We start from the raw sequence: 26625 nt of genomic DNA, 5'->3' as shown, positions 1-26625 counted from the left end.
TGTAGGTTTATAACTTGTAACATTGTATCTGGAAGAAAAAAAATTTAAATCAATATCTTAGCTTAATTATTTTAATAAATAAATTTTTCACGGTATGAAAAAAATTATTGAATGATTTTGCCATTTATCTACTTGATAAACATGTTAATTGTTTGGAAAAATTAAAAACTTGCAATGGTTCTGAAAATTACTTTTTCACGCAAAAATTCTTACTATGTTGGTCAAACTTACTTTTTCGCAGTATTCTAACTGAACTTAGAATGGATGGCTAAGCCGTTTTTTAACTTTACACGAAACTGTGTAAGCTAAAATAATGCAGTATAGCATGATTAAAAATTTTTTTAAACGAAATATTTAGTTTTAACTTTACACAAAACTACAAACTAAAGTAAAGCTGTACATGTACAGTAAGTTTAAAATGAGATTTGTGGTAGTCACATTGCTTACCTTTACTACCTTAACGCCTAGAAATGTTTGAGCATCAAATAATGCCTACGATAAAACCCAAAATGGTTAAATTTTATTCCACAATACCTGAATAAATAGTCCTTTATTGGCGAATATCAATAGTTCTTTATTACCGAAAGTCTCATAAGATTTCTCCTGTACAAAATATTGAGCTTGTCATATCCGTATAAACTCCTCTGTCATTTAATTCATCATAGAACCTGCAAAGATATAGAGCATTTATCTATTATACAAATCTTGAGCAAATTTTATTACCCCTAGACATTAGTCTTCATTTTTAAAGATTATTTTGCAATGAGAACTAATCTATAGAAAACAATTTTCATACATGCCAAAATATTTCTTTTAGGTATGTTACCATTAAATATTATGTTTCTATTAGCGGCCTACCTAAATACCTAATATAATAGTATCTTGGTATTCAACTTTCGCACCGAAACTCTTATTAAACACCAACTTTTTTTTTTATATAAGCTGAAATGTTTAGCTCCATAAACAACAGAGGCAGATTTAAAAGTAATTTCTATATAAATCCTTTTAAGATCAAAATGTCATTTCTTTGATATTAAGTTCCCTAATGGATAGATTCCAAAGAGTTAAACACACTAAAATCAAACGCCAATAAATTCCATTGTCATCATCTTCAATTTAAGAAAATTTATACAAGCCATATATATTATCATAAACAATTCAATGTTTCATTAACCGATTTTCTTAAATAGCATTTGCATCTATATTTACCATAAAATATTCAAAGTAACATATCCAAAATTTGCTAGAAATCCAACTATATCAGGAAAGGTCTTCAAAAAGTAAGTAACCTCACGTATTAAGACCAAAATCAGTCGCAAGGACAAGATACATTTTGTCAAGAACATACTCTAGTAAATAGAGAAGTAATACCTTGAACACTTCAGTTACAAAAACCAAGATGAAAGTTTTAAAACTAGGTCTTCCAAAATCACCGGAAATTCAAACCAATACATGATAGTTAAACACATTAAGAAAAAAAATAAGTTCAACAAAACTCGTGTCATTAATAAAAATGAGAACAAATATTTTGCATGAGAAAATTTGATTGTCAAGATTACCACAGACAAGAAATTCTAAAAATACTTATGTAGAAATATGAAAAATACCGGAAATACAAACTAAATTCTTGTAAAAAAAAAAAAAAAAAAAAACTACTTAAAGATGAAACCTGCCACCTCCATAAGACACTCGGGAAAGCAAGAATAGGAAGTGAAACTACTCTAAAAGTAGTCTTAGAAATTTTGTCGCGAAAGGTTCCCAAAACAGCTGGCCCATTATATTTGAGAATTACAAATCGGCACAGTTCGAGTAGGAACTTTTACCAAAATTTCTCAACCTAACCTGAAGATGACAGAAACCAACCAAAATAATTATTCACAATAACGTAACCAAGAATGTCCAAATAACAGAGAAAAGATCAGAAGAAAACTGAGAACGTTAAAGAAAAAACCTCCAGAAAATGCAGTACGCAATAAAAGACAAAGCAATGGGCAAAAGACAATAAAAGTAATTTCTTTAAGAAAACTATACAAAATATCATCACAGTAAACAAAGACAAGATCAGAAGAACACTCATGAAAAAGAAATATTGGAAAATTTCCTTTAGAAAAAACCAAGGCAGTACTGTATTTTAAATACCTACAGTAACTTGTAAAGTGAACAAAGTATTTTTTCATACAACAGATGTTTAATTTTGAAATTACCTTTTTTATATTATCTATCATATTCCCCAGTCATTTCGTTCTTGACGTCTCTAAATCTGGTTCTTCACTGTTGGCGTTTTAATATTCAGCCTGTTGGTAGTTCCTTTCTTTTCTAGTTTCAAATACACTGAAAAAATAGAAGCATATAGTGTACATATTAATGCTTTTGACCTGTCCTATCTTTGCCAAAAGACCTACTCTATACCTTGGAAGGAATATTTGTTAGATTGTATTATATCAAAATATTTTAAATTTCACTTTGGAACAGATTCAAGTTATTAAATAAAAGAATCATTGTGGATTTTTATGAAACTTAATTCCTCTTACCTTTGAAAATAGATACATTCTAATTATTGTCCTATAGCCTACAATGAAAAGCCATACTTTCAACAATTTGTTTTGCATGAAGCTGAACATCTGAACGATCTGAAAAAAAGGTTAAATATGTATTCAAAATGTTTTAAGTTAAATAAAGATTTTCAAGTTATACAAATTCACAATCTTGCAAGTTATACCTATATTCACACACACTTATACCTATTCACACACAGGTTATACCTAATCACACTTAATGAATTAATGATTTAAAGTTTTCAGGCATCCTGACATCTAAGGTCATTGATGCCGGTAACATTTAATTTATGTATACAAAAATAAAAAATTAAAGAGTATTCAATTAAAATCATAAACATTGAATGTCATAAGTTAAATATTTTTCAGAAGACCTGCTTCTGAAAGAAATCTAAAAATGCCACTTGCATGGTAGGACACATCATTTCCAAGAATCTTGACAAGGATGAACCTGCCACCCTCACCTCGAGCCTCAAACAAATATCTATTCCGCAAGTTGTTATAATTGGGGCATTCGGTCAACAAATGCCTTACTGTTAGAGGTACTAAACAGTTGTCACAATACGGTTGGTGTTGGCCCTTCAGCAGAAACTCATGTGTCAACCGAGTGTGACCAATACGGAGACGACAAAGAGACTTCTCCCATTTTCGGGGCATCATATTATACCTCCAAGGAGATATGTCATTTGTTACTTCCCTCATTTTATTGCCATCTTGACTATCCCATTGCTGTTGCCATTTATTGCAAACCAATTTCTTGATGTCAGGTAAGAAATCATTACAGGGAATGGGATACCTTCTTGGCAGCAACTCTGATGCAGCCTCCTTAGCCAGTGAATCTGCCTTCTCATTCCCGGACATACCTACATGTGCTGGAACCCAACAAAATTGAACTGTTATACCTCTCCGTCCAATAAGGAAGAGCCATTCTAAAATCTTTAAAACTATAGAATTAAAAACTTCCATAGCTTGAAGGACACTCCTTGCATAACTAAAAATTGTAAAATTACCCTCCTTCTCCAACGCTATTTTCTCAATGGCGGTTAATATGCCATACAGTTCAGCAGTAAACATCAGGCTATACTGCACACCCCTCTACAACGGGCGCTGGACGCCAGATTCACCTCACAGGAATGGAGCAACCTCACCGCTACGGAAGCCATGTATTTTATTCGCGATATTGTGTTGCGTTCTACAAACCGTGCAGTGTTATGGTCGGAGTTTTTTAATGCGGTACAAGGCCCAGGAGAAAGTGTCAGTGATTACTTTTTAAAGTGTTCTCAAAAGGCCACCGATTGCAATTTCCAGTGCCCTCAAGTGTCAGTGTAATCTGGCTGAATACATGTTATTACCCAAGTTAATGGTGGGCCTAGGCGACGAGGCTATGCGTCGCCATGTATACCAGTGTAGCAATGACATCAATAGTGTTAGTGCCCTTAGGGCCAGGTGCTGTGCCTACGAGGCGGCCCGCGTCGACGCCGCTGCGCGCCAATGCAACTGGAGGGAATCTGCTTGTGCAGCTGGCAGCGAGACACCCGAGGCAGATCATCCGAGTGCAACCGTCGCTGGCACACGTAGGGGTCCCCCACCCCCTCCCTGCGGGAACTGCGGTGGGCGCCATGCCTCTGGTAGAGCTTCATGCCCCGCTAAATCCGTCTTATGCAACGGGTGCCACAAGCAAGGCCACTACTACAGATGCTGCAGAAAGTCACAGGCAAAATTGGCAGGATCCCCGACAGATGTGTCTAGTGCTACGTCTAGCGCTGTGCTTGTTGCGGGCGCCAACAACGACACAGGAGTACGAGTGCCAGTCACCGCCGTGGCGGACACTGGGGCACAGGTATGTGTGGCTGGGCCCTCATTGCTATCGCACCTCCAAGTCCGCCCAGCTTCTCTTACACCCCAGGCTGGCTTGCGGGATGTGGCAAACCTTCCCCTGAAGTGCCTTGGATCTGCCGTGTGCCACGTCACCCTGCAAGGTCGCACCACGGAGCAGGACGTGTACTTCGTGCAGTCGGCAAAGCACCTCTTCCTGTCGTTGGATGCTTGCAGGGATTTAACGCTGGTACCCAAGGAGTTCCCCCATCCCTCCCCCGCGGTGGCACACGTGAGCCTGTTCGATGGCACAGCCAGACGGACCGCCCAGGTACCACCCCGACCTGCCGAGGTGCCCATGCCACCCCAGGAGGAACATGCAGCCAGGTTGGAAGCCTGGCTCCTGCAACATTTCGCTATGACGACATTCAACACAGCCAGGAAGCCACTGCCAGTGATGCAGGGGAAACCGCACCGTATTCACCTGCTCCCAGGAACTATGCCTTATGCATGCCATACCCCAGCATCAGTGCCAAAACACAGGGAAGAGGAAGTGAAGGCCCAGCTCGAAGAAGACGTCGCCCGTGGCGTCATAGAACCGGTACCCGCCAGGCAGCCAACCGAATGGTGCGCCCGGATGATGGTCGTCGCCAAGAAGTCAGGACAGCCACGCCGTACAGTCGACTATCAGCGCCTCAACGCATCTTGCCTACGTGAGACACACCACACCCCCGCCCTATTTGATATGGTGTCCGGGGTACCTAAGCACACGTTCAAGACCGTGGCGGACGCGTACTGGGGATACCACCAGGTGGAGTTAGACGAAGAAAGTCGCGATCTAACCACATTCATTACCCCCTGGGGGAGATTTCGTTACCGTCGTACACCCATGGGGCACTGCTCTGCCGGCGATGCGTATACTCGACGATTTGACGACGCCATCCAGGACATCCAGAGGAAATATAAGTGCGTAGACGACACCTTATTCTAGAACGATAGCATCGAAGGGGCCTTCTGGCATGCCTACGACTTCCTCGAAACATGCGCAGCCAAGGGTATCAGGCTCAAGCCGGAGAAATTCCAATTCGCAAGAAGGGAAGTAGACTTCGTGGGCTTCAACCTGGGCTGGGAGGCCTACAAGCCAACAGAGGAACGTTTGGCGGCCATCAAGAACTTCCCGATGCCACGTCAGCCCTCTATCACCGACATAAGGGCTTGGTACGGATTTGTCAACCAGCTGGCGCCATTCCTCGCAACAGCCCCCATCATGAACCCATTCAGGGAGCTCCTCAAAAAACCAACTGGGAAGGCAGTGTACTGGGACGAGGCACTCTGCACCAAATTTCATCACGCCCAAGACGCTATCTGCCAATTAGCAAAGGACGGACTGGCCTACTACGACAGGAGCCGCCCCACAGCAGCGATCACCGACTGGAGCAAAGAAGGCATAGGGTTTGTAATCCTTCAACAGTATTGCTCATGCAGCTCCGCCAATACGCCCTTTTGCTGCACGGGTGGGTGGCGCCTGGCACTATGCGGCAGCCGCCATCTCACTGTCGCCGAAGCTGGCTACGCTGTCGTGGAGGGGGAGGCCCTCGCGGTAGCCTGGTGTCTCCAGAAGGCGAGGCTGTTCTTGCTGGGGTGCCCCAATCTCACCGTTGTTACAGACCACCGCCCGTTAACCAAGTTACTGGGGGATCGGGCCCTCGCGGAAATCTCGAACCCCCGCCTTTTCAGGCTGAAGGAGAGAACTCTGCAGTACCGATTCAGGGTCAAGTACCTGCCGGGGAAGCGTAACAGCGCGGCGGACTTCTTGTCCCGATACCCCGCTCTGAAAGCCAATCCCAGCGCCTATGACATGGACCTCGACGAAGACCTCACCGACACCATGGCGGCCGCCGTCTTAGCAGCAGTAGAGCACGACAGCTGTGTCGTGGACGAGGCGAGAGTCAGGCACGCCGCTGTCAGCGACCCCGTGTACCAGCTGCTCATGGCCAGGGTCCTGGCCGGGGACTGGGCCAATAGGAAGTCCCAGGAAGTTGCATGCCTTCGGCCCTTCTACAGTGTCAGGGAGAGGCTAGCCGTTATCCATGACTTGGTGACATACACGTTTGAACATGGCAACGTTCGCCTAGTTATCCCGGAGCCTCTCCGTCAGCAGGTGGCTGCCAACCTACACGCGGGGCACCAAGGCCTGGATTCGATGCAACGACGAGCGCGCCAGACGGGGTACTGGCCTGGACTCGAGGGGGACCTGCAGTATCACCGATCCTCGTGTGAAGAATGCGACGTACACGCACCATCCCAGGCCGCGGAGGAACTCATCATCACGCCGCCCCCAGAGTACCCCTTCCAGATGACGGAAGCAGATATGTTCCAGCACGACGGACACTCGTATATGGCCTACGCAGACAGGCTCACAGGGTGGCTGGAGCTGGCCCACTTCCCCCACGGAACCTCCTCCTCCCACATCAAGACTCAGCTACGTCGCTACTTCGCCAGATGGGGGCCCCGGAGCAAATCTCCACGGACGGTGGCACCAATCTGGCAAGCAAGGAAATGGGGGAATTTTTCAGGTTATGGGGCGTGTCTGTGCGTCTATCATCCTTCCAGTACCCGCAGTCCAATGGCAGGGCAGAGGCCGCAGTCAAGATCGGGAAGCTGATAATAATGGCGAACACGGGCAGCAGCGGCACCCTCGACACGGACAAGTCCTCTATGGCTATCCTACAGTACCTCAACACCCCCCTCCGCGGAATAAACAAGTCACCCGCCCAGATGGCAGCGGGCAGGCAGCTCCGAGATGGCGTACCTACGGCCCGCTGGCACCTCACGGTAGACAAACACTGGGGGGCAACCTTACGGCAAAGAGAACGTCAGATGGCTGACAGTGGTGCCGCCCTCACCGGGACTGGACCATCCAGAAAGCTCCCAGCCATCAACCCGGGATCCCAAGTGCGAGTGCAAAATCAGGCCCAAGCTGTGGGACCGCACCAGTACCGTGACTGAAACGCTCCCATACTGACAATACCTAGTCAAACTAGATGGCAGCGGGCGCCTCTCCCTTCGTAACAGGAAGCACCTGCGTCCCACATCATCGGGGTCCCAGCCTGGACGGGCCACACCTGCTACGCATCCAGCCACGCCCACGCCCGAGCAGCTACCAGGCAATCACCCTACGCCCAGCCCACATGCAGTACGGGAGCCACGCCCATCACAGCGCACTTTGAGGCCTGCGTGGATGGATGACTACATGTGATCATCGTACATTACAGCGGCACCTGCATATTTTTTTTTTATTGCCTTTGCTTTTCATATTATTCTATGAACATGTATTACCTGCACATTGTGGTTGCATTACTGACAGCTATATACCTGTCTTTCTATTCTCGCACCTGCATATTTGTTCTTTTATTGCCTTTGCTTTTCATATTATCCTATGAACATGTATTACCTGCACATTGTGTTTGCATTACTGACAGCTATGTACCTGTCTTTCTATTCTCGCACATGCACCCAATTTAATCCATGTTTATCCATGCATTATTTTTTATCATTGCCTCTCCATGTATACCCATGTATTAATCTCGGGGGGGGGGGGGGGGGGGGAGATGATGGAGTACCTGCAAGTAAGATAAGTTTTCCCATGGCGGGCAGGCGCCAAGTGAGTGTGCCGGTTCCAGAGTGCAACCGAGTCAGTCTGTATCTGAGGACGCATTAAACCACATGTCCCAACCATCGTGTGTCTCTTGTCCTGCCTTGACATCCAATAATATCAATCACTTCTTACATCAAATTTCAAAAATGTTCATTCATATCATCCTCTTCACAAATTCTATGTGAAAACTTCTATACATCTTTGTCAATATCAAAGTTGAACAATTTACTAATTTCAATAACTAGGATCTGCATCTAACAAGTTATCACGTAAAGCAATCAAATTCAAATGCGATCAAAATTCGCCAGGAAAGCAAATACCACAGAAAGACAAGTCCTGAAAATTTTTAAGTAACAATTTAATACGTGCCTAAAACACTTCAGTGTTACTGAAGCAGAAAATATTTTTAATTAAATAATTTACTGAAACAGAGAATGTTTGTAGTTAATGTCCCAAAATCGAAGAAATGTATAATATTAAAACTAACCTTTTATGGAAATGCTAAAGAAATGTAAAAACTAGAAACGTAAAGTTCCTTATGTAGAAAAATATTTCAATCTTAAAAATAGGATACTTTAATTTCTAACCAGATACATGAGCCATATATTTTTCCTACTCGTTTTCTTGTATTTTATGCATTTCTAACCATAATCATTGTGGGCAGACCATTCGTTTACGAGTGTTTGGACGCCACCCCCCCCCTTATATAAAGTCAATTATGGAATACTCCAGTGGGAAACCAGGGTTTCTGGGTTTGGAAATACCCAAAACTTGTGATTTGTAGCAATAATGGTCAGAAATTTAAAATAAACACAAGATAACCTGTTGGAAAAATAATAGTTCATTAAGTGGCTGGAAATTAAAGTATTATAATTGTCTACGATTTGCTTCGCTCCTAACAGTTTTAGCTCCGCTGTGGCTCGCTACGCTTGCAAAATTAACATTACATCACTCTTCCTCTATTCTGACAAACTATACATAATGTACTGCGCATGCAAGACCCGTGGGTAACGAGTTCAAGAGATATTTTTTACTTTTGCATGAGCAACATTAGCTATATACCGAATTGAGAGCATTTTCAGCATGATCGATTACCGCCATAGAAGAAATTACACTAAATTTCGAAAGATTGTGGCCGTTCGTTCAGATTGCCTGGCATTTACAGCTGAGCAGGGTCTCTTTGACAAGATGCCGTAGCCCCAAAGGGTCTCGCACAGTGTGATCTTGATCTTGCAGCTGCTCAGCACAGAGCATAGCAGTGGGTGTCAAATTTTCTTATAATAGCTGAACTTTTTAGGAACGGAACTTTTGCTGGCAACCATGGTAACTCAGGATCTGGAAGGCCGGTGCAGTCGCTCAGCCTTAAGAGTGTGACTGCCGGGACACAAAAACCAGACTCCAAAACGAACCAAAGGAGAATTTTTAGTAATTGAGAAATTTCATAGTAGCAAGTCCCAGTAAGCAGAAGAGACTGGGATAGGAGCGAAGAGTTTTGAGTAAGGGAGAATACAGAAGCAGTTCCAAGCAAAACAGCTTGTCCCTGCTCAATAGGAGATGAATACTCGTGAGGGTGATGTAGTGGTTTGCGGACTGTGGCCAGAGGTAGCACCCGAACTGCCTAGTGTCCAAATGCCGACCACAACCCAACGTTCACTACACAAAAAATATACAACGGTGGAATACTCAAAAATCTAGGTAACAGGTCAAGAGAACAGAGCACTGGGCACCACCCCTTGATTTATACTGGGGGAGGGGACCCAGCTAGAATCTTAATTCCTTCTCATATTCCTTTGCCTAGGGCTTGCTGAATAAACGCGCAAGATGATCCGAGAAGTTTGCATAATTTATACATAGCTCTATATTCTTTAGGTAAGATGGTTTCAAACTTGGGTAAAAGAATGTCAGAACATAGGTGAAAGGGAAATTTTTTTATACTAACAACAGGACACTGTGTGGGAGGAAAAAATTATGATAAATGACTTATTAGAAAGATTTAATAAAAAAAACTTAGGATTACATTAACATCATTTTGTCAAATTCAAATAAAGGCAAAAGTAGTACCCCTTTACATTCCAGCCTCACGAAAACAAGATATACAAATTTTAAATAAGACGACAAACTATTCACATGCTGGACACTCGAAGTTTTCTAAACTCAAATCAACCATGTGAAATAAATAACTGAAAAATACTGTTCTGCAATAATTTTCCCTAAAGCAATATTGTCCTTATCAATAACCAGTCTACCATTAAGCTGCAAAGTTACTTTAAGACTCGCAGCTTCTGAATAGTATGGCCGCATACAACGCTGTGCAGATCTCTGTGGGATTATGATAATGTCTAGAAAATCTCCCATTGTAAACCTGTGCTGTGATAAGGTTTCGTTGTCTTCGTAACTTTTCTGACCAACACCAGTAGTGCCTAAATCTCTCATTCTTGGAAGGGGTTTTAATAATTCTGGAACAATTCAGACTAAACTCGAACACAGTCCCATTCCATTTCAATCGCTACTGTGAACTATTAATGTCTATGACAATCTCATAAGATTCTTCCTCGTTACTTCGCGCGCACACAAAATAGTCATCAACTACACACGGTTGACTGCCGAACAAGAGCAATAGACAATGGCTTTATAAAGCATTTGTTTACATCCCTTCCATGAACTGTTTATTACTTATCACAAATGAAAACCACTAGTTTTTTGTTTTATACAGTTTAACAAGAGGGTAATAGACTTGCAGATCACAGGCAAGATAATATGAATATACTGTAGAGCAGCATCACAGACCACTAACACAAGAGCAACAGGCAATAAATCACATTCATCTTCCTATGTACTTACCAGAATGGTCTCAGCTTCTTTCCTATATACAGGTTCAGTGCCTAGTCTAAATTCTCTGAAGATTACCCTAATCCTCTCTCCCTACTGCGTGATAGAGGCTGCTGTCAATACCTGTTAAAAAATAACTGATTAAGGCATTTTTTTGGGGCGGGGGCACAGGGGATATATATAAATTATTAGTCTCTCATAACAATGCAGTATATAAAGAAAAGAAATAAAACATTTATTCCATACCCACAAATCATTTAACTTTCTTAGACACAAACCATCCATTATTTCAGCGAGAGGTGATGAGAATGGACAGTAGCGAGACCCAGCGAGTCCAAGGAGCTGGGTGAGGAGCAGGAATATGTGAGTGAAGGGTGGTGATAGTGGTGGGAACCTAAAGTCCCAGTAGCAGAACTGACAAGGAGGCCAGAACCATAGGATATCTCTCTAACAGGAGTGTTTTACATCAAGCGTTGCCCACGAGTTAAATGGAAGGAGAGGTCCACAGACTAAGCTGTGGACTTATGTTTTTCTTACAACATACCCATTTACATATCTTAAAGCTGGGTTGGACAAGTTATATAACTATGTATGACTTAAGATATGGATCAAGGATTGTGGAACGAAAGTACTTTAGACAAGAGATAAAGCTTGATAGTAGCAAGACCCAGTGAAGGTTTGAGCGTGCGAGGAAGGCAGAGTGTAGGTGGTAGAGTTGATGAAATGATTGGAGACTAGCAACTAGTCCCACAACTACTATCTCGGCGGCAGGTATGAACGCAGGAAACCTGAAAGTATCTGTTTGCCAAAACATGTCTGGCTACTACTACTGGAGTTAGGGACAAGCCAAGGTCAAGGATTTGCCTTAGAGGGAGAGTTTTTGAACAATGTAGGTAATGAGGAAGAGGGAAGGGAGCTGGGGAATTACAGTAACAGCAAGATCTGCCTTCAGGGTTGATAAGCTTGCAGGAGCATGAGTAGCCTAGTCTGCATCAGTGATTATAACTGCAAGGGACCTGGGGGTGGATTACAGCAGGCCAGAGGGGTTGAATTTGGTTTCATTAATATACCAGGCCATTGAGCGGATGCCAAGTGGTCTTCTCCAACTGCAGTGAGGAGTTGAGCATGACGATAGTTGAAAATTATTTTAACGTTACAATAGAGGGAGACATGACAATGCTAATTGTGCTTACTCGGAGGGTCACTTTGCTAAGGCAGTCTACTTCTTCAGTACCCTGAATACCTATGTAGTTGAGGATCCAGTTTAGGGTGACCTGTTCATTGTTGAGAGAATGTATGTGCACTAGGTGATTTATGGAAGAGTTGATCAGTTTTTTCTGAAGAGTTAAGTGTTCTTAATGGCAGCTATAGCAGCTATGGCACCTCTGGAGTGTGTGACTAGTGCCACGGCTTGAGATTGGAAGCATGTTCAAGGGCCTTCCAGATTGCAACAAGCTCCGTTTGCAAGGATGCTGCTGTTTTAGAGAGCCTCCATCTCAGTCTGCATTGAGTGGAGAAGTCAGCTGAAGCAGCTGCTGGGACTTCCCTGTCAATGGTGCTCTCTGTGAAGTAAACATTGATAGCAACAGTACTATTTATTGATGTAAGGGCAGCCAACTTTGTTTCTCTGGAAGGAAAGTGGGCTTTAGAAAGAGGGAAGGCTGTAAAGAGAAACTTGATGGGGTAGGGGGCACAAGGGGTGGGGGCTTTACACGACCATTGTAAAGGGAATCCTTCATAAGGAATGCAACTACATTCTGATAATTTGGTATTTCTAAGGGATGTTTGGAGTTGACCTGAATATGTTTTAGGGGGTCGATGTCAACTGGTCTATGAACAAGATGTGTAAGTTTATTGCGACGGGGGCTACATCAGTTTTGAAAGTTTTGATAATGACTGAGTAGTTACGGATGTCTATTCTGTCTGCTAAGGGGAGGAGATATGCTTCAGTCCTGAGTAGGTGAGTCTGGTCCAGTTGGGTCCTCCCAGGATCGTCCTCATGGCTCTGTTCTGTATGGTTTCCAGTGTCTGCTCTGAGGTTAACTGAGGTTAGTACAGTCGCTACACATTCCACTAGGGAGCGGACAGCTTTAACATAAAAGAGCGATTACCTGGAGAGTTATGCCCTGACTGAGGGAGGCAATGGGACGAATTGCTGATTAACACCTTTGGTGGAGGGTTAGAGACTGCTAGCATATCTGAAATTCTACTTAAGAGTTAATGAAAACAAAACTTAAGGGTTCGTACCTGATAAGGAAGCTGACTTCAATGATACTCTGCCTCATTATGTCTGCTAGCCTTATGAGATCCAGCGATCCTCCCAGGGAGCTGAAGATCTCGAAGGGACTGTCAAACCGGTGTCAAATCCTCATCATGACATAACCACCTCCAATAACCAATTCCGGGTGCTCTCAAGGCACAAACATGACCACCTGACAAAATCAATGATTGTGGAAGATTGACACAATCTCCACAAACAACCATAAAAACAATTAAAAGTACCAAGAGAAGAAAAGGTTACTGGGATTATGGGAACATAGCGGTGGATCCTTCACCCACTATTGCACTCGCTGCTACGAATGGACCCAGAGTGATACAGTCCTCATAACAAGTCTGAACACCTTTCAAATAATACGACGCGAACACAGATTTGCTCCTCCAGAAGGTCGTGTCCATTATGCTTTGTAGAGATCTGTTCTGCGTGAATGCTGCCGACGTTGCCACCGCTCTGACCTCATGAGACCTGACCTTTAAAAGTCCAAGGTCTGATTCATTACAATGAATATGAGCTTCCTTAATTAAAAGCCTGACGAAATAAGACAAGGCATTTTTTGACATCTGTAAAGAGGGCTTCTTTACTGAACACCACAAAGATTCAGACTTGCCTCGTAAATCTCTTGTTCTCTCCAAGTAGGATCTTAGAGCTCTAACTGGGCACAACTCTCTTTCTACCTCATCTCCAACCAGATCCGTAAGATTTGGAATCTCAAATGCTTTGGGCCAAGGTTGAGAAGGGCGTTCGTTTTTGGCAAAAAAGCCTAACTGCAAGGAACAGACAGCTTTGCCATTACGAAATCCAACGTTTTTGCTAAACGTATGAATCTCGCTCACTCTTTTGGCTGTCGCAAGACTGACCAAAAATAAAGTCTTCATAGTGAGGTCTTTCAAGGCAGTTGAACCCAGTGGCTCAAACCTGTCGCTCATGAGATACTTCAAAACAATATCCAGATTCCGTCGTTTTGAAGTCTCGAAAGACTTGAGAAGCTCTTGCAGATCCTTATTGCCAGAGAGGTCAAGGTTTCTATGCCTAAACACAGTAGCTAACATACTCCTGTAGCCTTTGATAGTAGGAGGAGAGAAATTGCACTTCCTTCGAAGATAAAGCAGGAAATCTGCAATTTGAGCTACAGAGGTACTGGATGAGGGAAGAGGTCTATGCAAGGACGACCCCAAAGACGCCACAGGCTCTTGCACACCTGAAGGTTGAGGGTCCACTCTGTTGGAAGGATCTGATTCAGTCTGCTGAGACTGTCTGCCATAACGTTTTTCTCCCCTTGAATGAAACGCATGAGAAGAATAAAGTTTCTCTCTCTTGCCCACATCAGGAGATTCTTGACGTCTCGTACAGAGATATCGAGTGCGTTCCCCCTTGTTTTGAGATGTACGCCAATGCTGTCGTGTTGTCCGCATTGACCTAACTACTTTGTTGGTGACTAAAGCCTCAAAACTTCTGAGGGCTAAAAGAACTGCCAATAACTCCTTGTGGTTGATATGCAAGGATTTCTGGGGTTCTGTCCAAAGACACGAGACTTCTAATTTGTCGGGTTGCTCCCCATCCTGTGTCCGAGGCGTCGGAGCATAACACAAGATCTGGGCTTTTCATGGACAAGTCCAGACCCTCCTGGAACTTATCTGATTCCTCCCACCACCGAAGGCAGACTTTGATGGGGTTCGTGATAGGAATGGACATCGATTCTAAGTCCCTCTCCTTGTCCAAATGGCTGTTGAGATGGAACTGGAGAGGACGAAGATTCAGCCTTCCCAGTGGGACGAACTGCTCCAAGGAGGAGAGGGTTCCTATCAGACTCTTCCATTTCTTTGCTGAGCAAACTTCCTTGCTTTGAAAGGATCTCAGTTTCAACTTGGCTTGCTCTATCCTTGAGGGAGACGGAAAAGCCCGAAAAATCTGACTCCGTATCGTCATCCCCAAATATAAATTCGAAGTCTCCATGGTGAACTTCGTTTTGATAATGAACCTGTTCAGCGCACTCACGTCCAGAACTGGACGCCACCCCCCCCCCCCCCCCCCCCCCGAGTTCTTGGGTACCAGGAATAGCCGATTGTAGAAACCAGGTGGACGGATATCCTGAACCTTCTCTATGGCCCCCTTCTCTAACATAAGAGACACTTGGTTCGAAAGAGCTTGCCTCTTTGCCTCCTCTCTGAATCTGGGAGAGAGATCCACGGGCACTGAGACCAGGGGAGGGCTCCCTAGAAAGGGGATCTTGTATCCCTCCCTCAAGATCTGAATAAACCATTGGTCTGCCCCTCTCTTCTCCCATGCTTGCCAGAATTTGAGTAGTCTGGCACCCACTGCCTGAAGGCGAAAGCAGTCAGACTCTGCTTCGCCCTGCCCTGAAACCTCTTCTCTTACTCCTTCTAGCATTAGGTCTGGAGCTACCCCTACTAGATCTTCTCCTCGAAAGGGCTGGGAAAACTTGGGAAAAGTATCTTCCTTAGACTTGCGGCTGATAAAAGAGGAAGGCAAAGCCTTTCTAGCGGACTTGAGACAAGATCCTGAGTGGCCATCTGAGCTAAAGCTGCAGAGATCTCCCTGATAAGTTCTTGCGGAAACAGTAATGGAGAAAGAGGAGCATATAAAAGTTCGGACTTCTGGAAGGGAGTCACCCCCGGCGAAAGAAAAGAGCAAAGTTGATCTCTTTTCTTAAGGATGCCTGTGGAAAAAAAAAAAAAAAAAAAAAGAGCTGCAAGTTCATTAGCGCCATCCCTCAAGGCCTTGTCCATGCAAGACATCAAATGGACCAGGGCAGAGGTATCCCCCTCTTTAAAAGCCTCAACTTTTTTACCCAAGGCCCCCAGCGTCCAGTCTAGGAAGTTAAAAACTCCAAAGGCCCGAAAAATCCCTTTAAGGTGGTGGTCCAATTCTGAAGTGGACCAAAAAATTTTGGTCTTCCTCATGGCCGACCGACGAGGAGCGTCTACGAGGCTTGAGAAATCTCCCTGGGCAGAGGCAGGAATCCCCAAGCCGAGAACTTCTCCCGTCTCGTACCAGATGCTCGACCTCGAAGCCGTCTAGCTGGAGGAAAGGAAAAAGGTCTTTCCTAAGGCCTTCTTAGACAGTAACCAGTCACCCATTAATTTAAGAGCTCTCTTGGACAAACGTGACAGAACCATCTTAGTAAAATGGGCTTTCTTAGAGGCTTTGCCTAGAGTAAACTCAAGACGGAAGAGAGCGCGGAGCTATAGACACAAAAAAGTCCGAAAACTCTTCCGTAAAAACTAAGTTTTTAAAGATAAGCCGAATGACTGAAAGAAACAGAGTCCTCGTCTTCTGAAACGTCATCAAACTCCAAGGAGAAAGCTGGGCTTCTACTTCCTTCTCCAGCGACGTTCCTCCGGGAGCAGTAGGGTTAAGAGCGGTATCAATATCAGAAAAAATCAGAGTGCCACCCGCAATAGAAATAGGCTCATTGCGAACAGTAACAGGCGGCAGAGTTGCGTGCGGCTCAACCGAACGCTCGCGATCAGCCCGATCAGAAACGAGAAGTTCCTGTACATGAACCGCATCGATGTCTTGAAAAGGATAAGGCTCCTCCTTGTAATCCAAACTAACATCCGAAATATGACCAGGGAAAGGACGTTCAGGATCATATTCAGAAACACGCTTGCCGTCAACCACTGGCATGCAATCGGTACTACGAATCGCTCGTTGTTCAGCGACTCTTTCAACTGTAACCATCCCGGAAATGCGACCTGAAGGACGCTCACTAAAATAATTGGCGGAGAGGGAAACTTCCTGAATGATAGGACGTTCGGCAGCCTGTTTAAAAGGACGTTCGGTAGCCTGTTTGCAAGGACGTTCGGCAGTCTGAACCTGACTGAGGAGGATCGGCAGCCTGTTCAGTAGGAAGTTCAGGAGCCCGAGTCGAAGGGACATCCGACATCTTTCTTAAAAGAACGCACAGGCACAGTCTCGATCGCGTTCAATAAAAAAACCGTGGACTGCGGACTTAGGAGAACGATCACGATCGCTTCCTAAAGGCCGTTCATATCGGCTAGCAGGAAGCTTCGATCCCCATTTACGAGGCCGCTCGGAAACACGTCCTGGCTCACTTCTCCGATCACGATCGCTGATACGAGATTTGTCGCTGTGCTGGTATGATTGCATAAAGGAAGAGAGCCTGCTTTGCATGTCTTGAAGAAGAACAAAGTCAGGATCCAAACGTTGTGAAAACGGCGATGAGATCATAACGTTCTCATCACCGGTAAACGGAAGAGAGCGCCTAGAGGTGAAATCCAGTCTGAAGGCTGCTTGGGAGCTTGGAATGAGGTAAAGCCTGGTCCTGGGTGCACAGAAGGATCCTTGGAAACGTCCAGTCCTAAAAGGACGTTTGGTCGGGGGGCTTTCGAAAGGCTCTGGAGAATCCCAATGACTGCATCCAGGTTTAGAACTAGAAGGACGTCGATAGGCCGTATCATAGGACCTCTTAAGAGGCCTGGAAGCGAGCTTCCAGCCTTTTTTAGGAAAGGGGTCATCCGAAGACGACGAAATACACTTAACCACACCTTTCCGATGGTGAGGGCGAACGTCCTGGGAGGCGACCACAGGTACGTTCGAGGAGAAGTCTGCTCGTTTGATACAATCTCTCGTCTCCTTTCGCCTTTCGACATTCCTTCTCCCAGGGGTTGGGAAGCTTGGAAGAGGTCTAGGACTAGGAGGACGACAGACACGAGCAGGCGCACCCTCCACTGCACTTAACTTCACTGCACTTGCACCTTCACCTTTCAAAAGACGCACATCGGACATCAACTGTGTCCTGTCCGCAGCCAAAGATTCAACTTTAGTGCCAAGAGCTTGAATCGCCACTAACATATCTTTTAGTGGAGGTTCATTAGCAATTGCAATAGTGGGATCAGGATCTACCACTACAGGTGAAAGAATAGGATTAATGACATGGGAGGAGGAAATATCTCTAGAAGAGCGAGAAGAACTACGCCTCAACCTATCCCTTTTAAGTTTACGCCTGTATTTATCAAAATCAATCCATTCATGCTCTGACAGCAAAACACATTCGTCACAGCAATCACCTAAATCACACTCTTTACCCCTACATGCAACACAGAGAATGGGGGTCAAGAGAGGCCTTAGCCATACGGATCTTACACCCACTAGTCACACATAACCTAAAAGTAATAGGGGGGGTGGCCATTTTGAAAAATTTAAGAGAATTCAGACAAGCAAAGGTCAAAAATCATCTAATCCAAACAAAATAAAAAAATATCCAAAGCGAGATAAAAAACAAGTGGGAGTCAATAACCAAAGATTTGTACTTCACCAAAAAAAAAACGATCAGTAATGACGGAGTAGAATTCACGTGTCGCCGCTGGCGACGGCAGGGAATATATCAGGGTCACTGGAATGGTTCCCAGGTACCTCGCTAGGGTGCAGGGGTGGTACACCTGGCTATCCAACTGGCAGTTGGCGCGAGTTTCGAATTTTCTGCCGTTGACGTCAGGGACGTAAGCTATATACATAACTACCAGGTAAGTCTTGTATTTAAAATGTATAACTAAGACTTCACAAATTTAACCAAATTCACTAAACCTTTACAAGAGCATAACCAAATTCACTAAACCTGCACAGGTGTGTAACCAAAGTCGTTAAACCCTCACAAGTGTGTAACCAAGGTTACTAAACCTTCACAAGCATGTAACCAAAGTTACTAAGGCTGGGGTCATCTACAACTAAGGTTTGTGACTCGCTGCGATGTTAGAAAATATCCGTATTTTTCAGTGTCGCCATTTTTCAACGAATCCCCATCAAATATGTGCAAAATATCGAGGGAGGGTTGCTCAACCTGCCTCGCTACCCGGCGAGGTCTCTCACGTGGTTAATCCAGTCAAGGTCACGTACATTTTGGTCTGTTCAAAACTGTGGCGACCTTCCACTGCAACACTCGTCAGCTGCGAAACTTCATAGCCAAGTCCTAGGCGAATCATACCTCGCAATTATAAACCAAAGTTACTAGACCTTTGCAAGTGTGTAACCAAAGTTACTAAACATTCATAAGTATCACTAAGCCTTCACAAGTGTGTGCACAAAATCACTAAACCTTAAGTGTGTACACAAAATCACTAAACCTTCACGAGGGAGTACACAAAGTCGATAACCTTCACAAGTGTGTACACAGTCACTAAACCTCCACAAGTATGTAACCTAAGTCACTAAACCTCCACAAGTATGTAACCAAAGTCACTAAACCTTCACAAGTGTTTAACCAAAGTTACTAGACCTTCACAAGTGTTTAACCAAAGTTACTAGACCTTCACAAGTGTTTAACCAAAGTTACTAGACCTTCACAAGTGTGAAACCAAAGTTACTAGACCTTCACAAGTGTGAAACCAAAGTTACTAGACCTTCACAAGTGTGAAACCAAAGTTACTAGACCTTCACAAGTGTGAAACCAAAGTTACTAGACCTTCACAAGTGTGAAACCAAAGTTACTAGACCTTCAAAAGTGTGAAACCAAAGTTACTAGACCTTCAAAAGTGTGAAACCAAAGTTACTAGACCTTCAAAAGTGTGAAACCAAAGTTACTAGACCTTCACAAGTGTGAAACCAAAGTTACTAGACCTTCACGAGTGTGTAACCAAAGTTACTAAACTTTCCCAAGTATGTAACCTAAGTCACTAAACCTTCACAAGAGTGTAACCAAAGTCACTAAGCCTTCACAAGAGTGTAACAAAAGTCACTAAGCCTTCACAAGTGTAACCAAAGTCACTAAGCCTTCACAAGTGTGTAACCAAAGTCACTAAGCCTTCACAAGTGTGTAACCAAAGTCACTAAGCCTTCACAAGTGTGTAACCAAAGTCACTAAACCTAAACAAGTATGTAACCAAGGTCACTAAATCCTTTCAAGTGTGGAACCAAAGTAACTAAGCCCTCATAAGTAACAAAATTCACCAAAACTTCATAAAAGAGTTACCAAAGTCACAAACTTCACAAGTGTGTAACCAATGTCACTAAAACTTCACATGTAACCAAATTCACAAAACCTTCACAAGGATGTTACAAAATTCACTAAATCTGAACAAGTATGTAACCAAATTCATTAAACCTGTGCAGGTGTGTAACCAAAGTCAACAAACTTTCACAAGTGTCTAACCGAAATCACTAAACTTCATGTGTGTAACCGAAGCCCCTAAAACAAAACAGTTGTATAACTAACACCACTAAACCTTCACAAGTGTGTAACCAAAGTCTACGAACATTCACAAGTGTGTAACACACCATAAGTGTGTAATCAAATTCACTAAACCTGCATCGGTGTGTAATAAATGTCACCAAATTTTCACAAGTGTGTAACCTAAGTCACCAAACCTTCACAATTGCGTAACCTAAGTCAGTAAACTTTCACAAGTGCGTAATCAAAGTCACTAAACCTTCACAAGTGCGTAACCAAAGTCACTAAACGGTATTATTACAGTTTCATCCATTATGGGAAATCTATTATAATAATATATTTCCCGAGTAAAGCAAGTCTCTTGTAGTATTTCTGTAAAATATTATCTGTCGCAAATGCCTAGTTCTTTAAATATAGACGATCAAACTCACGCTACTCATGTCTTCCTCCCAGATTTTTTCTAAGTCTGTTGTTATTGTTGACTGTGTCTTGTATTTGCTTAAATGAGCCCTGTAACCACTATAATCCGCTGACAAACTAGTCCACTATGAAGTCTTACACGTTTGGCCAATCACAGCGCCTGTCCACTATGACGTCATACATGTTTGGCCAATCACAGCGCGACAATACATTATCTTCCCAGGCATTTCATTTCGTTCTTAGACATGGAGACCATAGAAAGCACGTCATCTCATGTTGCACAAGAAGTTGAAATTCCATCTTCGGTAAATGTCTAGGAGAAGGCCGCACCCGTTTTTCAAGTATTAACGACGAAAAACGGCAAAAAACAATCAGATTATTGTTGCACAGTGCATAGAAACATGAGGAAATGAATAAACAAGAAACTAAGACTTAACTTAGACACAAAATGTAAGCATAATCCTACTACTACAATTATGGGGGACCCCAGTGGGAAGCGGGGTTTTTGGGTGGGGGGAGGATGAGAAAAGTGATTTTTCGGGGCACTACCAAACCTAATACAACCAACTAACCTACCCTGGGGGCCTGTACCCCTACCTAGGTCTACTGGGGGGGGGGGGCTTCGCCCCTCCCTGCGACCCCCCCTTAAGGCCACAGGAGTTTTCAGGCCACCACCAAACCTAATACACCCACCTAACCTAGCCTAATAGCCCTGTACCCCTACCGGGGGGGGGGGGGGGGGCTTCGCCCCTCCTGCGACCTCCCCTTAAGGACACTACCTAACACATCCATCAAACCAAATCCAAAGTGATGGTACTGCTGTATACATCGTTATACTGTCACCATTATAATATACTCCATAAATTAATGAAGCTTACCTTAACCTGTTGATTGATAAAGATGTGCTGCTGCTTTGAGGAAAATGTGAAGCCGTTGCGAAGGTTCCCTGACAAGCAGGACAATTTTTATTTTGTAAAATTAAATTGTGTCTCTGGCACAAATCCACTAGTTTTTCAATATAAACCCGAATAAGTAAGAACAATTTAATTGTAACTTAGGAAACAGTCAGGACAAGAAGATGGAATTTCAACTTCTTGTGCAATATCAGATGACGTGCTTGCTACGGCCTCGATGTCTAGGAACGAAATAAAATGGCTGGGTAAGAAAATGTATTGTTGCACTGTGATTGGCCAAACGTGAAGACGTCATTGGGAAAGAAAATGTATTGTCGCACTGTGATTGGCCAAACGTGAAGACGTCATAGTGGACTAGTTTGTCTGCGGATTATAGTGGTTACAGGGCTCATTTGAGCAAAAATAAGACAGTCAACAATAACAAAAGACTTAAAAATCTGGGAGGAAGACAAGAGTAGCGTGAGTTTGATCGTCGATATTTCGACTTATTGATTTTCACTAAATTATCTCACTGGTATACCATTATATACATACATTCCTACATATTCTAGTAAAAATAAATTAAATATCAGTGATATCTTCATGCGGCCCTCTCCTAGACATTAACCCCATCTTCTTGTCCTGACTGTTTCCTAACTTACAATGAATTTGTTGAAAAACTAGTGCATTTGTGCCAGAGACACAATTTAATTTTACAAAATAAAAATTGTCCTGCATGCCAAGGAACCTTCCCAACGGCTTCACATTTTCCTCAAAGCAGCAGCACATATTTATGAACCAACAGTTTAAGGTAAGCTTCATTAATTTATAGAGTATATTACAATGGTGATAGTATAACTATGTATACAGCAGTACCATCACTTTGGATTTGGTTTGATGGATGTGTTAGGTAGTGGCTGTAAGGGGGGGGGGTCGCAGGGGCTAGGCCTAGGTAGGGGTACAGGGCCCTAGGTTAGGTGGTTGTATTAGATTCGGTAGTGTCCCAAAAATCCCTGTGGCCTTAAGGGGGGGTCGCAGGGGGGGCGTAGTCCCCCCCCCCCCCCGGTAGGCCTAGGTAGGGATACAGGGCCCCTATGCTAGGTTAGGAGGGTTTTCTTAGGTTCAGTAGTGCCCTGAAAATCACTGTGGCCTTAAGGAGGGGGTCGAAGGGGGGGTCTCAGGGGGGTGGAGCCCGCCCCCCCCAAGTAGGGCTAGATAGGGGTATAGGGGGAGGGGTGGCGGAAGGATAAGTATTAATTTATTGCAAATATCATTTTACGCCCCCCCCCCCACCCAAAACCCCGTGTTCCCACCTGGTGTCCCCCATAATTGTTGGGATGAAGTAGGGTCTTAATGCATTCTGGAACAACTTGTTTTAACTCCAACTACATAGTAAATCTCTAAATCGGATGGTTTGCAGTCAAAATAAACGTTAAATTCGTTGGAACTACACTATTTCTGATGCAACAAATATATTTTTATTCCAGTTTCCCCACAATGGATGAAACTGTAAATTTACCCACTAAACCTTCACATATGCGTAACCAAAGTCACTAAATCTTCACAAGTGCGTAACCAAAGTCTCTAAACCTTCACAAGTGTGTAACCAAAGTCTCTAAACCTTCACAAGTGTGTAACCAAAGTCTCTAAACCTTCACAAGTGTGTAACCAAAGTTTCTAAACCTTCACAAGTGTGTAACCAAAGTTTCTAAACCTTCACAAGTGTGTAACCAAAGTCTCTAAACCTTCACAAGTGTGTAACCAAAGTCTCTAAACCTTCACAAGTGTGTAACCAAAGTCTCTAAACCTTCACAAGTGTGTAACCAAAGTCATCAAACTTTCGCAAGTGTGTAACCAAAATTACTAAACCCTAACAAATGTGTAACAAAACTCGCTAAACCTTCACAAGTTTGTCAGTCACTAAATCTTCGCAGTGTGCAACCAGTCGCTAAACCTTCACTAGTAACCAACGTCACCAAACTTTAACAATTGTCTAACCTAAGTCACTAAACTTTCACAAGTTTGTAACCAAAGTCATCAAACCTTCAGAAGTGTGTAACCAGTCACCAAAACTTGCATAGGTGTGTAATCAAAGTCACAACTTTCATAAGTGTATAACCAATGTCACAAACTTTTAGTGGGAGTTTAGCCGATTACCCCAATGTCATGTAATATATTGTATTTCAATGTATCTTTATTAGTTATTTTTCTCCGTAAGAACTCAGATAGTAACTTTAAAGTGGCCAGCTTGAAGGCCAAGTGTGTGTGTTTATGTGCGCTTGTGTGAGCGCACGCGAGCGTGTAACTGTACTTTTTTCCACTTTAAATAAAACTATTTAAATTGATTTCGGTACTTATTTCATAAAATTGCTGTTGCTACACTGTTTAGTGTTGAAGGTTACGAGGAAAAAAAAAAGGTTTCATAAATCGACTAAACCGATACATAGAAAATATCTACGCAAAAATTTCAAACACCAAATTGAGAAGATATCCAACAAATTTCACTTCCAAAATTCCTCTTAATGGCAACGAACAATGAATAGAGTTGCATGAAAATTTTCCTGTTTTGCACTACAACGGAAGTTATCGAATACGGTTCCACGATTCACAGGATATACTCGAGCTTCAAAATAGAATGTTTAAAAAAGATAAAAAATAGAATATTTAAAAAAGATAAAATAAAGTTTCATTGCTTTGCACGTGTAACTACTCGACCAGAAATATCAAGGCAAGGTCTAGATAAACAGTTGATGAAAAAAATAAGAGCACGAGAAAATTTATTTGCACAATATAAATGGACATGGAACCCCTTTTCAAGTATGGAGAACTTGCAAACGAAAGTATGAGGAACTGTGTGAAAGTATGGGATTAGAATATTCTGACAAGGCAATGTCATCAGCATAAAGATGAAATTCTCAACACCAGTACGATATTTTACTCACGAATGTAATACTTGGAATACGGGAACGGAATGAAGCACAATGGATATAAAGTCCAAATCAATAAATCTTTAAAAAAAGAATATTTTGGGAGTAGACCCTCTTTTAAGCAGGTTTTATTAAAAGTGATTGCTGCCTCAGTGGCGTTAATCTTGTAATTAACTTTTTCTATTGTTCTTATTATCTTTTCATTTGAACAATCCGTCAATAACTGGGAAAGGGACATATCAATAGGAAGGTGATGAAGACCATATCATTCACAATTTGTCTTTAATATATCGCAACACATTGTAAAAGTACAGATAATATGTACAAAGAATACTTACATATGATATCCGTAGTTGACGTTCACACTCTCAGCTCCATGACATAAATGGAAATTCGGAATGTGGAACTTTGAAAATCAAGGAAACAGAAATCCTTATTCTGTCGTCCTTGGAAGACAGGTGGCTCCATCTGTATTTGGTTTTCATGGCCATTGTTGTTTATGCAAATCATAACTTTTTTTATAGAATCGTCCATTGGAGGCCATTTTATTGATACTGGAGAACACAATTTTATTAGAATTATAGAAAAATTCACCTACAATTAAATTATTAAAAAAGTTTCTGCTCCTTAGCTAGGACAAAAGATTATTAAATTTTAAATATTTTCAACATTCTTTCGTGAACAGCAGGATATTGCATAGGTGATTAAAGGAGGATAGAAAAAGATAGGACAGCTGAAGTGAATCACTGGGATACTCTCTTATCTGGTACATTTTGCCATTTTTTCTTCAAAATGTAGGGGATACAAGTGTCATTTCAATACTGTACTGGTATGGAACGTTCAAGAAAAGTTTTGTAATCATTTTGGTAGCATCGTTTCAAGCATTTAAGGAATAAAGGTGGTGTAGAACGTTTAGTAAGAGTGTGTGAAAATGTGTTTTTTTTTTCGTTAATTACCTTTCATGGCTATAACTGAGCTTACCTAAATCACGCCTTCAAATAGAAAAAACTTTCTGCACATCGCTATTACATACTGTGGTATTTATACTCTTACACTGACATATTATGATAAGAAGTGGCTAACCAGTTGTTACAATTTTAAGACTACTACATACCTTAAGATAATGCAAATGTCTAATCACAAAGGTAGCCACTACTATAAAGTTCAAGCTTCTCTAATTCATTTACTGTTAATTTTTTTTTTTTCAAAATGAAAGCCAATCTTACAAAGTTATGAAGAACACATCTGTTTGACAATATTTATAACGAGATTGAGACATACGTTAAGGGGTTGATGGAATATCCTCCATTTGTTACTTTCGCTATACCTTCTTCCTCTTCTTAACGATAATTGAATACTCTCTTTTTTGCACTTGATATTCTTCCTCCATATGGCCTCATTAAGTTTTCATGCAGATCAAATGCTTAATCCCCTAAAAATACATAAGGTGCACATTGCTTTTGAAAACCAGGCTCTAATCTCGGCAGAGGTAGAGGTAGAGGGAAGGGACTTTGGCCAATATATCTCTAGAAAGATGAATTTTTTAAAGTGGTCGAATCACAGTCTCTCTCATACGCTCCAGTGTTCTTTAAATGTTACAATTACTACTCTGTACTTGTTCAGTGGCTGTTTTCCTCTTGATAAGGGAAGAGACTCTGTAGCTATGGTAAGTACATCTTCTAGGAGAAGGACGCTCCAAAATCAAACCATTGTTCACTAGTCTGTGGTAGTTCCATAGCCTTTGTACCATGGTTTTCCACTGTCTTTGGGTAGGGTTCTCTTGCTTGAGGGTACACTCTGGCACACTTTTCTGTCTTATTTCTCTTCCTTTTGTTATTGTATGATTTTATAGTCTATATATAAAAGATCTATTTTAATGTCATGACTGTTCCCAAAACAGTTTATATTGTCCATTACTTCTCTTGTATTTTATTTATTTCCTTATTACCTTTCCTCACTGGACTATTGTTCTCTGTTGGAGCCCTTGGGCTTATAGCATCCTGCTATTCCAACTAGGGTTGCAGTTTAGCTAATAATAATAATAATAATAATAATAATAATAATAATAATAATAATAATAATAATAAACTATAAAAGACTGAT

At 42.5% G+C, this 26625-nt stretch overlaps 1 long non-coding RNA gene across 2 annotated transcripts; it reads right to left on the bottom strand.

The window, feature by feature from the left end:
• Positions 1-534: 534 nt before the first annotated feature.
• On the bottom strand, positions 535-25067 carry LOC137625025 (uncharacterized). Of its 2 annotated transcripts, none has more exons than XR_011040804.1 (5): positions 24861-25067; positions 10870-10980; positions 2532-2630; positions 2205-2331; positions 535-668 (listed from the first exon to the last, which is right to left on the bottom strand). It is a non-coding gene; the product is annotated as an uncharacterized lncRNA (long non-coding RNA). The 2 variants fall into 2 exon arrangements; XR_011040805.1 differs by lacking the exon at positions 24861-25067 and adding an exon at positions 23639-23696.
• Positions 25068-26625: the final 1558 nt, after the last annotated feature.

This window comes from Palaemon carinicauda, chromosome 31 (assembly GCF_036898095.1).
Source record: "Palaemon carinicauda isolate YSFRI2023 chromosome 31, ASM3689809v2, whole genome shotgun sequence".
In the NCBI taxonomy this organism is placed as follows: domain Eukaryota; kingdom Metazoa; phylum Arthropoda; class Malacostraca; order Decapoda; family Palaemonidae; genus Palaemon; species Palaemon carinicauda.
The sequence above is the reverse complement of the archived record's forward strand: the minus strand, read 5'-3'. Positions and strand labels throughout refer to the sequence as shown.